The 14,822-nt window shown below is 40.0% G+C and overlaps 1 protein-coding gene across 14 annotated transcripts in view; it reads right to left on the bottom strand.

The window, feature by feature from the left end:
- Positions 1 to 14,822, bottom strand: part of ELMO1 (engulfment and cell motility 1) — a 304,941-nt gene that overhangs the window by 67,032 nt on the left and 223,087 nt on the right. The gene's annotated exons all lie outside the window — the stretch shown is intronic.

Here is a 14,822-nt window from a genome sequence, read left to right as displayed (position 1 = left end):
CAGGGAAATTTCTCACTTTTGTTTTTTCCACTGTGACTCACAAAAAGAATCCTCTTTATATAGTGTGGTTTCAGCTGATTTTTGAATATTGTTTAAAGTGCATGCCAAAGATACAACAAAGTAATTCCTCCTCTCAGATAAGGTCTACAAACTCCCCCCAGGGTAAATATTAGAGAGCTTGCAGGAAAACTGCTTGTTAGACAAATGGAGCCACAGATGTGACTTTTATCTAGCATGCTAAGCAGGGATGTTACATGCAAGGCAGAGATGCCCCAATTGTGGAGAGTAACATTTTTAACAGAGACATTTCTCAAAAACAAGAGGATTCTAGACCTTTTATTTATTTAGAGAATTTTCTGGTCTTGTCTCCTGCAGCAGGAGTCCTTCCTCATTTTTTTTTTCAATAGAAAACAAAAATGTTGAGATCTGATAATGTTCAGGATCTCACAGGATCGGTCTACTGGTGACAAAAGATCTTAGAATATGCAGAGCATATCCACAACTGCTTAATTGTTCTTTCCCTTAACAAATAAGAGAATCCAAGAGTGTGCTATGGGACCTCTAGGGTTCAAAGTTTTTCTGCACTCAAACCAATCCACAGCCAGAGCACAGTACCGTTCATTCCATTTCATTATATTCCAAGTTTTATACTTGCAATGTCAATGCTTCAATTGTGCTTTCCCAGATCTGGTTTAGCTATTGCTGTGCTATTGCTCCATGCTGATCTGATAAACATTTGTCCTAACATGCCAGAAAGCAAACAAAGCCCCTAGCCCAAGCCTTCGCTGGTGAAACCACACCTCATTTGTTAAGCTTTGACAGAGGTCACAGCAATAGGAATACTCCTTAAAAGAAGAGAAGACTCATGGTAATAGTAATGAGAAAAGACAGATTGAGTTTAAGTACTCGACTGGAGTTCGATATGTCCATGGATAGCCAGGAATTCTTTTTAAAAACAGGTTAAATATTACCAATTTCCACTGCTTGAGTAGAGCTGAGTTAAAAACTTGGCAGAGACTATTTCTGGATATTACTTGAAGGTTATTTTCTAACTTAAAATACTAAAAAACAACTGAAAGTAGGCCATTCCTTTAATTTATGCACTGTGTCAACATCTAGGTTGCATTGATCTGATTGCTGACTGCCACAGATGCCTTTGTATGACCTTGGACACATCACTTAATCCTTCAATACATTCTGCTTCTATCTTTCTCCCCAGCATTGAAGACTGGCAACTGCTACATCTAAGACAGTGGATGGGAGAAGGCACATTCAGTGCTTAAATCAATGCCACTTTGGACTAAGATGCTAAGGTGCAGTAGTACAACTGGAAATGATGGGTATTTTTGCTTTCCTTTGCATTACCTAGGAACTTCATTTAAGAAATGTAATCCTCAGATATGAGACTATTTCATTTAAGAAATGAAATGTATCTCGGGACACTGAAAGGTCCCAAGATCAGCAGTCCCCTTGACCTATACCATGGCATATTACGTAGACAGCTTTGTTTTCTATGTAGATCCACGTGGCTTAAAGGACATTGAGAAATGTTGTATCCTGCAACATGCAATGAGACACATGTAAGAGAAGTTTAATGGTCTCCTCTGCTCTAATGTCTACTACTGAGTTGCAGGGATATGACCTGGGTGATCCCAGTGATTCTTTTCAGTCCAATGTTCGTTAATCTTTTTTCTTGAGCCTGATTTAAGAGAAAGAAAAAAAAAAGAAAGAAAAAAAAACAAACAAGGAAGAAAGCTCTGATTGCAGCCTTCAGCATACTTATGTGATTAGGGTAATGAGGAAGAGACCATTTTATAAAACAATTCAGAGATTCTTCCTTTCTTTCCTTCAAATTTCAGAATGCAGCTGGTTTCAGCCTTCCAGCTGGCAAAGAGGGGACTCCTTGCTGTAAATACTCTGCTTAATCTGGGGACTTCTCAATCAGACACAGCTGAAGTAGTGGCATGATTATAGGCCTTGGTCAAGTGTCGCAATACAAGATGATTTATATTAATCAGCATTCTCCAGAATCAATGCAAAATAAATCTAACACAACCACAGACATTGAAAAAAGTCTTTCTGAGCCAACCACTCTCCTTTGTTTGAGTACACCCTCTTGACAGATGGTAGTCAAGTGACCAGACGGTCACAATGGCAAAGGACCAGCACACAGACTGGCCCTCAGAAACATCACTGGGATGTGGTTAAGGACATCCTGTAAATTCCCTTTTGGTGTTCACAGGTTGGTTTTGACCTTAAGGAAACTTATCCTTTTGCAAATTTCAGTACGCTGGTGCTGTTACTAGTTGTGAAGAGTTCCAAGTTGTCAGAAGCCATCCATTGTCCTCCATGACAAACTAACCTGTCCGTCTGTCTCCGATGTTATTGAGCCGTGAAATGAAGTGCTTACACTAAGACACAGATGTGCCAAATCTCCTGATTCATGAAGGAATAAACTAATATACACAGGGTATTTTAAATCCAGCTTAAACCCCAACCCACAGGCAATTTACAGGGTAAAGAAGAAAAAGGTGGTGGCAGGGGAGGAGGCGGATGGAGGGGATTTGGCTGGCTCCACCTGGCTTTCATGGCACTGAGGTAAAGGAGCCGAATGCTTTCTTGCTCTGACTGCTTTCATGAGGGCAACTTCTGTCTCTCAGTGGTATTTGACTTCTGATGCCTTGCAGCAAAGCACCAGTCCCTGCTTGGCCAGTCTGTGGTACCGAGGTACCTGCACACTGGTAGCATAGAATGAAGGATGCAGGGAAAGAAAGAAAGAGAAAAGAGAAAGAAAAACGAAAGGGGAAAGTTACTGCAGTCAAAATATGTAGAAAAATTAGGGGACTTTGTACTAGATTACAATCCATCTCTCACACTGGATATAACCTATCTTTCTGGACTTAAAAGTGGTACCGTTTGTGGAAAGTGATTTATTCATATGTCATGAAAAAAATAATCTGTTTTAAAACCTTTTAGAAGTCTAGTATGTAGGGACAGGAAGGGGCATTTCAGTACATGCACCCTAGAGCAAATTCCAGATGACCACATGGTTTGATGCCTTGCTTTCATCTCCAACAAAACTCAACCTTGCTGGCCAAATACAAGCAATACCTATGGAGCCAAAAACATAAGCAACAAGCTCCAGAACAGCCTGTAAGAAATCCAAAGCATCCCTTCCCATCATAAAGGTTGCCCACACAGGTTCTATCAGAACATGTGCATTTTTGCTCGCAAATATGATCAGGGACATTAAATTCCCTTTGTTAGCTGCATTTTCCACTGTGTCTTTGCACAGGCATGGATAGGCTGAGCGAGGCAGGGCATTGGAGCTTCCTTTATTCTGCACAGGAGAGCATATAAGCCTGGGGAATGGAGAGGGTGTTTTTAATTAATCCAACATAAACAAAACTGCCTGAAAACATAGCAAAGAACAGAGGCTCAGCCTTCTGTAGGTCAAACCCAAGGGCTACATTCATACCCTGGGGCAACTTCATTATCTTCAGCTGAGCTGCACAAGGGATTAATTTAGCCCTCAGAAAAGGGTCAAGAGAAACTGGGAGAGGAACAGAACAACCCATTAATAAGAGCTCTAAAGATACATGCTCACAGAGTTTAGTTCAAATTCCTCCTGTTGGTTGCTGTTTTTAATGTGAGCAGTACATATAGTAACACTACATTTCTATTCTGCTCCCTCTGCTGCTGTCAAAGCCCATTCTTCTATTGTGTATTCTCAAATGGCTTTTAGTTTAAATCATTTATAGTCTCAGAACCCATAAGATACAGCTAAGTACTCTGAGGCTTGTTCACCTACTTGAATTTTTTTCTTTTGCTTACTTTTAATAAATTCTCAAAATGTATCTGTAAGCTGGAGAACTTTTTATTATTATTATTATTAAGCTGCTTTCTGTTTTATCGCTAATTGTTTCAGTTGTAGGCTTCAAGTAGTGTTCATATTCCAGAAAGATAAAGATGTCAGGTTTTAAATGTGACTGTATACCTTAGGTCTAAAAACGTGCAGGAGTCCATTATTGCATCAGCTGCCACTATTAGGCTAGAAAAAGAAAAATGGGGGTGGAAGGGCAAAGTATTAACAGTAGAAACACTGGAGGACTCAGCATTTTTTATCCTCACAGGGCACACTTTTTGTAGCCTATTTTTACATTTCCCAATCTTTTCTTCCTTAAAGATGATCGTTATTCGGACAACACAGTGAAGATGCTACATCAGCTTTTAATCATTTTGATGAACTAAAGCATCCCAAAGTAACTGGAAACAATTGGAAAAATGTAAGTGATACAGAAATTAGTCAAATACCTTTTCCAATACCAGCATTTGCAGGTAAAAAGGTGGAAAAGGTCTCTTCAATAGCCATCTAATTGAAGCTGAGCTACCTACTGCTTCCAAAACAATTCATGTAGCCTCTTCTCACTTGCTCTCCTTTTTTGAGGGTTGCCCCATTCCTCTCTCCCACAGGAGCCAACCTGCAAGCTTCCCACGGCACAACAGGCCTACATCTTTCTCTGAGAGGCGATACATGCACAGGAAGAAGACACATTGGCTCTGGCCACGGTGCAGGGCCACCCTAATCACCTAACAGTGAAGCAGCCCGTGACCTGGAACTTTTACCTGGCCCAGCATGGCTCACCAAGCTGGCACCACTGGTCTAGTCTAAACCTCAACAAGGCCCAGATATTGCCTGTCATGTGCTTTCACACATGCTATAAAGTACAATTGTTCGCACTTCAGCTCTTTCAGAGCTGAATTTGACTGCTCTAGAACTGATGAATTTGAGTTTTGAAGAAAAATGGCCCTCATTTGAACCCAGTGGGTCAGAAACAAGTTTAACTGAACATCAGGAGCAATTTCAGGGTTTGCACATAGCGCTGTTTTTTCATGCTTCTCTACAAAGCCGCTTTTGTTAAAGGAATTTTCACATCTCTTTTAAGCAACTAGAATCTTGATGCTTTAATTATAAAAGTGCCGTTGGCTAGTATAACAAGTTTACATTGGTAAACAGGGTTTGCACTTTATTTCAGGCCATTTTCAAGGAAATCCTAACCGTAGGGGCTCTAGTCTATTTTTTCTTGCTCTGAACCACATCATTGAATCTTCAGCATATTTTCTACCTGCAGCATACCACTATGTCTGGACAGCGTTTTTGCTCATGCATGTCACAGATGGAGAACCAGGGTGCAAGAGTGAAGTTCTCTTCCTTGGTTCAAGTTAGCAGAAAAAGTCTGTGGTAGATGGAGGAACTGAAGCAGTCTGTGTCAGCCTGACTTAGTCATAAACCACACCATGAGATGGTGCTTTCTCCCCTGCTGCTTCTCAGAGATAGCAAGCCTGCCAAATATAAATAATACCTTCTTGTTCAAGGTTGGTCTTGGTATTTCCATTCTGGACATGGCATGAATGTTTTCTCTTCCCTTCACAACACAGACTGCCAGCTACAACAAATCTTGGCTTGCAGTTCTGCCTTCCCCATCATTAACTCTTCTTTGCCCTCAAACACTGCAGGGACTTGCTCCCTGCTTTCCCCTCTTGGCTTTTGCTGAGTACTTTCCAGCCGTCATGCTGCTCTGGCCACACACACAGTGATTCTGACTTCACATTGCCAGATCTTTAGAGACAAGCCTGTACTACTTTTCCTGGTTTCAAGCAAATGTAGTAAAGACCTCAGGAAGTGATGACCTTTCTTGCGAATTATATAACTTATATGTAAATTTAGTATATATTTAGAAGGTAGCTAGCTACCTTTCTAACTAGTATCACATGCATCTCTGTAGATTATTTGTATGATACGCCTATAGGGTACCTTCTGATAGAAGATCAATTTGGCCACTATCGAATTTATTATGTCTGTCTAATACTAACCTGGAGCAAATCTAAGGGATCACTGATGTCAGTGAAAAGCTACTGGAAGACATCCATGAACATCTATGATCTCATTCCTGATACCTGCATTGCTGGAAACAGGGCCATGGGTTTTATAGCATATCCAGGTATTTATGCTTCTGATTTCCTTTATCTTAGGAACAGATTTCTAAAATAAAATTGTGGGAGAAATGCAAGTGATTTAGTATTTAAAAAGAGAATCACCTAATTCTGAAGGTTTATTAACAGCATTTCATTTTATGGGTTTGCACTGTGATGTGCCTAAAAAGTGTCTCCCTTTGTCTTCCTTTCTAATTCCAATCCGGAACACATAGGGTAGGATAGATGTCTGTACCGGAGGTGTTTTAACCAACTCATGCTGATACTTCAGTGAAATCATTAAAGGCTACCATGAAGTATTCTCTCTCACTTGCCCTGTGGCAAGGCAAGCCTTAATGATACAATGCACCCAGGGAAAATGTAGACTTCCAGATCAGTAAGCAGAGCCAACAGGCTGTAGAGGAAAGCTCTATTTCATGATGCTAACTGAAGTTTCACCAGAGGTGGGATTACTAAGTAGGGATACTTTTCATCATTACTTCAGTAAGGCCATCATTAAAAGCTCCGAAAAAGAGAAGAATGACATCCCAGCATTACATTGAACGGAACAACTAGACCAGCCAAACTCATTTAAAAGAAAATCCAACAACACTTAACCGTCAACCAGGTTAAGCTGCTTTCAGTTTAAAGACCAGGAAGACCATTGAGGCTCTTGATGAGACCAACACCACTGACTGCAGGGGGCTGGATTATCATGCTTAGAAATCAGTGGTTACAGATCCCGAATTACCACAGGATTAAGAGCAGAGCAGATAGAATTTCACTCCAGTGCTCAAATGCTGCTGTCAAACACACAGAGTTTAATCTTCCTCTCCATCAGCCCTGAAAATACACACTAAATAGAAAGTAGAAATCTGCTCTCTTTCTTCTTTTTCAGGCTCATACCAAAAACCTTTTTAAGTAAAATGTTTTCAGAACTCAACTCCTTCTCAAGGCTGATACCAGCAGGAAAATAACTTGAATGGTAGGTAACATCTTTAGGCTGCTGTACTGCCTTGTTTTACTCATACATTTGTCAGTACAGTGTATGTATTAATTTAGGTACTTTTTTTTTTTTTGAAGAAGTCTTTTAAATATGCCTAGAATTACATAGGAAAAATAAAAATAACCTGGCAAGACAAGTGTTTTGCATGTCCTATAGAAATTCACATTTCCAGGGAAGAGCTTGTGAATTGCATTCGTATGAAGTCTTCTAGGACTACAGGACTAACCAAAAGGTGAATTATTACTAGACTATTTATTACATCTTTACACACAACACATATATTTCCTCTTCTTTTTACACCAGCAGTGTCAGGAATACTCGTTATCTCCTCCTACTTCATAAAACTGGATTTTACAGTAATTTCTAATTGGATTCTTGCATCCTAGTGCCATATTAAAAAAAAATAAAAAAATCTCCTTTCCCCAAATCTAAGGGACCCAGCTTTCCAAAGAACCGCAGATACTTTTCAAAGAGGCTCAAATCACATTTCGGTAGCACATGCATATTGGATTAATCCCACTGAATTATATAAAATGGCTCCTATGTGTAGTTCTGCTTAACACAATAGGGAACTAGAGAATTTGTTATTAAGCAGCCTGCTCCTAGATATAAATGAAATGTATTTTAGTTAATTATCTCCACTCTCTATCTCTCTCTCACACACACAGAGAACTGAAGAAATAGAAAACTGAAGAGTAACACCTATAACTAAGATATTTATTATATATATAACAAACCAGCAGTCTCTTTGCTATCATATCAAGACTGTACCAGTCCACTGGAGAATTAAAATAAAAGTAAAATGTTACAGCTAGATTTAAAGAGTTAAGCATACATAACAAGGCTTGATTATCAACCTATTATGATCTAAAGTACATACATCCTTCTGCTGAGTCAATGTAATTTTAAAAATAGTGTATTCTTAAAAAAAAAAAAAAAGATTTCCTACACCTTTAAGGCTTATAATAGGCATCAATGGAAAGGAAAAAACCTTACTCTGCTCTCCTACTGTTCGCTGCAGGTAAGAGGAGCTTGCAGGTTTTCAGCAAAACCTCTGCTGTCTCTTGACAAAACTGAAATTATCAACAGGGGACAACCGCAAGGCAGCAAGATAAATCAGTGCTACTACAGAATGACTTGGAATGATGAAACAACTTGATTGACTGTGCTGCTGGACTGTACCAGCCAACTTGGCTACACGTACCTTTTCCTCTTCCTTTCTCCCTGCATCCTGAGAGCAAAGCAAGTAGCAAGCTGTTATCCCTGGTGGAACAAACATTTTTTTTTTATATAACGGTAATCAGAACCGTTGTTTGTTTTGCTACTTGACATCTTTTGCTTTCCTTAGGAACATGTGCCGTTTGACTTCCTTCATGGCATAATTTGGCCACTTCATTCCACCAGAAAGATGACCCCTTGATTCCCTTGATCATAGCTCAGGCAAACTTCTGGAGCAAGTAGCTACTGAGCTCTGGTGTTTAAGTTTAAAATCATATAATTAGCTGGGGTTCTTTCCTATACTTGTCACTTTACAAATCTGTCACATATCTCTTTGACTGAAAAAACAAGTTTCTTTCAATTACCAATACCCAGTAATACTTGACAGAAAGGTGACTATCTCCTTGGTTGAAACCTGGCAGCAAAGTGCTTTATAATCGAGAAAACCCAACACACATCTAGCAATTGTTTTTCGTATCAAATCGATGATAAATGCTAGTGCTCAGATCTGTATGTCTGAAACTCCTAATATTTACCCCACCAAATAAACTCTTGGTTAGAAGCTTCTAGCTTTTACCATAAATATTTGTAAAAGTCCAAGTCATGAAATTCTCTGGGCTACAATCTTTTGCAGTGAAAACGCTTACTGGAATTAGTGAAAAGTTCAGTCTGGAGCAGAGGCCCATGAGTTTTGAATGGTGGAAATCCTGCATGCAAAGGTGGGTTCATATATAATTTCATGCACGAACAAGCAAAACTTACTTTGTTTGAGACTCTCTTGTACTTTTTCTGTAGCATTAGAAAACAGCACAATTTCACTTGCAACTGAAAATGTGACTTAATACATTTTAAGCACAACCCCCAAACATTTTGTTATTTGAGATGGGGTGTTAATTTGAACAGGGGATTTAAAAAGGTAAGTTATAGGAGATGAGAACAAAGGAATTTATCTGGGAAACAACTGTGAATAAACTTTCCACACTTTCATTAAATATTTAACTGGCTTATAATAGCATTTAAAGGCAGAAAAAATCAGGACCAAATATTAATATATATATAGATATAATCCAACTTCTTGTTGCTGTTGCAAAACATCAGAGGTATTTCTAACTCAGGCCGTTGCCTATTTACTTTATGCACCAAAGCAGCTAGCAGTGTAAAAGTGGGAGGTTTCATGGACATCATTACAGCTCTGCAGCTGTATTTCAAAGCATGATGAGAGTCTGAAGAGGCGGTGAAGACCCTTACATCAGGGAAGCTCGCCTTTCTGCAGACTGAGCAGAGCTTCTGTCAGCCACATGGGTGAATTCTACCCTAGAAAATGTGAGCGTGGAGAAGAAGGGGAGGAAAAGGTCCCTTGTGAAGGCACAGAGAGATACAGGAGAGAAGACAGGTTGATCTATGGTTCTTCCCTGTGGCTAGAGCCAAAGATATATTTTAACACCTTGTGTTGAAGACAGGGACTCTGAATTAGTTTTCCTACAGAACAAGGTTCTTCCAGCCACAATGTTCCTTGGCACTGTGGTGAATTATCAGATGCAGAGGTGACTACCTTGCTGGGGTGACAAAAACTGGGACAGGCTCCCCTTGGATGGGGTTCAGGCCATTGGCTCCAGCATGGTTTAGCATATCCTGGCTGGCTGAAAGCCAGGGGCTCTGCTGTGGCTGGTAGTGCTGAGGCATGGGCACGACAGAGCCAAACGCACACCTTGATGCCCCTGGGCCTTCTGTCCCTGATCTACATGGAGGGCAGACAGGCTCTGCAAAGTTCCTCTGCTGTTTACACTCAGGTCAGCAAGAAACACAAATAGCTGCATTTCTACCTCTGCAGATACCTAAAGGGACAGTTAAGGCAGTCCTTTGGGAAGCACTCACTGTGGCTGGGATAAATCTATGACAGTTTACAGCTTTGCCAGATAAGGCTGGAAATGGAAAGACACTACACTTTGATGAGAGGCTCCAAAGGCAGCATTAAGATAACACCATCCTTCACAGTGGCTTCCAATAGACACCCGGCAGAAAATCCACCCTAAAGTTAGAACCTTAATAACTTTCATAGCAAAGGGAGCTATATTTGTAGAGATCTGGAAAATCTATAATTGTTTATGTTTTCAAGTCTGTTTAATTACCTGGGTGAGACTAACAAATAAAGAAACGTTCTGTTGCTTCTGAGCAGAAGATCTGCAGCTTACCCTGCAAGTCTTCCCCTCGTTTCCGAGATCCGTGGGTGCGTGTCTTTTATAAATGTGAACTCATTCAAATCTTTTCACCATTTCCCCCACTTTTTTTTTTTTTTTTTTTTTTTACATCCATTTCATTCTCACAGGTGTCAGAATAAAGTGACAGCTTTGATCTTGGTGGTGATAACCATAAGTGGGTAGATACTTTTCCTTGAAATACAGCCTGGGAGTGGATCCAGGGGTCAAGCCAGAAGGTTACATATATTTGAAAATCTAGTTTAAAAGAAAATCCCTTTGTGTGGCTTCTAATATGTCTTTGGATGTGAATCTTGAAATACCTATCTGTGAAAGCTGCTCTCTGTATAACGAAGTTCTAAGTCTTAAGAAAATTGAAGTTCAAAGAGAAGAGAAGACTAAAAGAGTTGGGTTTCTAGCTATGGAACAAACGCTTTCTTTGCCACATCAAAAGCGCTGATAAAAGCAGTCCACCAACTCCGAATAAGAGCATATTATTTGATGTATTAATTTGACAGCGTGCTAACATTAATATGAACATTAATATGAAGATCTCCTTTTTCACCCCATTACAAGATTGATTTTTTGCATTATAGAGGAGTTTAAAAGACCCAAACTACAACTAATCAAAGTTCTAGTTTATATGAAGGTCATTTACTTCCCTCAAAGCCTGACTTTTGCATCCTTTTTTTTTCAAAACCATTTAATGCTTAAGTAGAGAAACAATTTGTGTGAAATCCACAAAGAAGGCGATCTATGCACTACAGACTTTTCAAACTGCTACAGATTTATTGCAGTATGTATGGGCTCTGCAAGTTACTGATGCCAAGGATGCATAATTCAATTCACGTTTTCGTTTTCAGAGTGAAAGTCATGTCTCCTGCTATATCTCATCATAATTTTATTTGGGTAAGGTATGTATTTGGATGATGCTACACTAGGAAGAGGGAGTCTGGAAACCAAAATGTCCAGTTAAATGGCCTCTGATTTTGGATATAAAAAAAAATTTAAAATTGTGTCTCCCTCATACAAAGCCAACCTCTCTTCCCACCATGCTTCTACTTACAAAGACATGGCCCTAAGAATGGCTTGTAGCTCCTAATGATGGGGAGTTTTCTTAACAGGGGAGAAAAGCATCAGGAGTGAAAGGACACATGGCAGAGCAGCAGGACATTTGCCCTCACTGAAGTAGGTGAGGACCTGGATGCTCTAAGGGAGCAGATAAAAATTTCTGCTTGTGGCCATCACTGCCAATGCTCCCATCTCCTTCCCAGGCAGCAGCAAGTGGAGCGGGATGTGAATTTATTACAGTGATTCTAAGTCTCTAAAAGGCATCGAGTCAAAATGTGAAAGGAAGTCTCTAATTTCTTGCTTTTAGATTTTTGCAGTTAAGAAGAGTGAAAAGTTTTTTGGTTTTTGCTTGTTTGTTTTTTAACAGACAAAATAAACAAGCACCTTAAAATAATCACACTAGGATGGGGACAGACATGCTTCTAGGGGCCTGTGCTGGGCTACACTCTATTTGCAAACGATAACGTATGTGAGGTAGTGACACGCGATTCCTCTTTACGAGACCATTACTGAAATCCTGCCAAAAATCTTTCTGTATGCCACTTAGTGCTTCAAGACAATGAAAGAGTAATGACAGGTCTGTAAAATCTGCTGGGATTGACAGTTCTTATTGTTCCGAAAACTTTTTGTGACGCACAGGAGTTTTCAGATTAGTGCTGCACAATGTTGAACAAAATGGGTGTCAAGCAAATCAATGGGCTTTTCACGATTCACTCGTCTTTGTTTTACTGCTGTTCCATTTTTAATCTGCGCTTGGTGTTGCTTTGTTGTGTGCACTTGCCATCTGAGATGCGAGTGTGTGTGTACTGAACAGGGAGAGCGAGCTTTCTGTGACTTGCCACGATGTTCGATGGAAGCCATATCCTAGCATGGAGTAACTTTTTCCAGACACGAACAAAAATAAGGAAATGTTTGTATTTGAGCTTTTAGTCTCATTCAGATTTATCACTGCCTGCAATTCCTTTGAACATATCAACCTCAGAAACACCTAAAGGACAGCATTTGGCTTGTAGTTTGCAGAAGAACTACCTACCTAATTGAATAATTGGGTGAAAATAAAAATACAGCTGAGGGAAAACTGAAGACTGATGGATCTAGCATCTATTTAACGAGAACACAAATGAGATCTATGTTTGTACTGAAATGGAAGGGGGGTTAAGATCAAGGGAAACAGTGAAATATGCCAGTTTAGTACTTGTGGATGTACAGAAAGTGAAGAGTCACCACCCATGGTGTTACTTTCTCATCAAAGCAAACCTCTCTTCTAGCATTCTGCTCTACATTTCCAGTATAGACAAACAGATGGGAATGAGGCTTTCTGAGTAGACAAAGGACAGATAACCCATTAAGTTTAAAGTGCAATGAAACAAGCCAAAAGATGTGCACTACCCATTCTACTCTGATTTTCAACATCACTGTTGCTGAGGTAAAGGGAGAGGAAAATTAACCCACTGCCTTTCAAAAGTCTTGCTCTTCCAAGAAAAACTTAAGCTTAAGACTGAAGATCAGATCAATGTCTGGTGGTTTCTAGTGTAAGCCAATGGAGGTATGCCGATTTGGTCTGGCACCAAGCATTTTAGAAGACATATTAGCCCATCAAACCAAGTGTTTTCCAATGCAATCAATTAAAGCTACCCCAAGATAGCATTTTTCAGCTTCTGTGTCCTCCCAACTGCTGCCAGCATGCCACAGCTCTCACTGAAGCCTACTCACTCCTCTGTTGCTGGAACTCTTATAGCCTGGGAATACGAAATGCTTCTCCCACATAGATCATCCCCAAGCATTAATGACAAGCAACTGTTCTCTGCACCATTAGGTCAAAAAATCTAATGCAAATGTGGCTTTTATTGCAGCACAGATTTTTCTACCTCCAGCACTACTGTGGTTTGAAGCCCTCAGACAGACTGGTACAATGCACCATACAAAGCTTAGCAGTTATAGGCTCTCCCTCCCCACTGCCCTCCTTTTATCTGCTAATGCACAGGGATAGACAAGTAAACAAATCCCTTTAAACAAGGTTATGGGAGATATAGGAACAGTCTTTATTATTTGTCTAATGTGAGTGACTAAACTCAAGAGGTTTGTATTGTTTGAGCTATATCCCTGGAGCATTAACAAGAACTAAAATATCATATTAAAGTTGCAGTGACCTTAAAAGATAACGTTCTCCTAGGCTCCTACATTATCAATCAGAAAATAAAGCAGAAGGTAGGAGGTATAGAAATAAAAACTCAGAAAGATGCAACGGAGCTTCATTTTGATGTGTATCAAATGACCAGTCTGGAGCCAGAGACAAACCATGCCCAGATGTGCAGGAGTCCAAGTTCTCCCTCAGCTTTTTATGAAGTATCTCAGCCTAGATCAAAGCATCCACCTCTAGGATGGGGAGTGGGCACATCTCTTTGCCTAGACTGCTGTACATTATGGGATCTTCAGCTACATCATCAGTGCTGAGTAAATACAAGTGTATGATACAAGTCTCAGGGGAAGGTGACAGAGTAGCCAAATATCTATTTCAAAAAATTTATTTTTGTCACTTCCATCACTGCTAAACAAAAATAATTTCTGCAGTAAGAGCTAACAGTTCTCTCTCTTTTGCACACATTAGGAAAAATACACTGCTTTTAAGTCCAGTGCCAAGGGATGCCTGGGGCCACCATTTCAATAAAAGGCGACCCCAATATCCCTGGAAAACACAGGGAGAGTGACTTGCACCCACATCTCAACAAAAGGCAGTAAAGTCAAACGTAATGAGGGGTTCTCCTGCTTTAGTTACACATCAGGTTTAACACTCAAAAGTACACAGAGGAGCTTACTATAGCCTTCCCCAGCAGACACTTTCAGTGAATCGATGCACTGATTTCCACATTCTGTATTTCTCTAATTTAATTTGATCGAATGGTTCTTTAAAACACTAACAATTCCTTTCTGCATCGACATCTGAGGTGATGTTGATTCCTTCAACAGAAGGAATAAGCTCAGATACACCTTCCTGCCACAACTTGCAAGGCAGCATCTCTAAAGCAAAGCTGACCAGCTAAGCCTTCTCCAAAAAGCACACCTTCAGCATGAGATTTCCAGGCAGCAATGCCACTTCACAGCAGCTCCCAGCACCAGGAAAGGAAGTTTTGCATTTATTTCTAAAATGAACACAACACACTGAAAACGGATCCCTAAAAGGCAGTCAGCTTCATCTGATTTGTACACCTAATTTGGTTACTATAAAATTCCTTACACCCATTGACTAGCTCAGGCACAGAGTAAAAATATAGAAACTTTCTTCTACATCTTTTTGTTCCTGTCCTCCCTCCTATATGCTTTCACAAACCAGCTAAGATGACAACAGCCTCTGAGAGGGT

Source organism: Anser anser (genome assembly GCF_964211835.1).
Source record: "Anser anser genome assembly, chromosome: 2".
Lineage (NCBI taxonomy): Eukaryota > Metazoa > Chordata > Aves > Anseriformes > Anatidae > Anser > Anser anser.
Note: the sequence above shows the minus strand (reverse complement) of the source record. Positions and strands in the feature narration are given on the sequence as shown.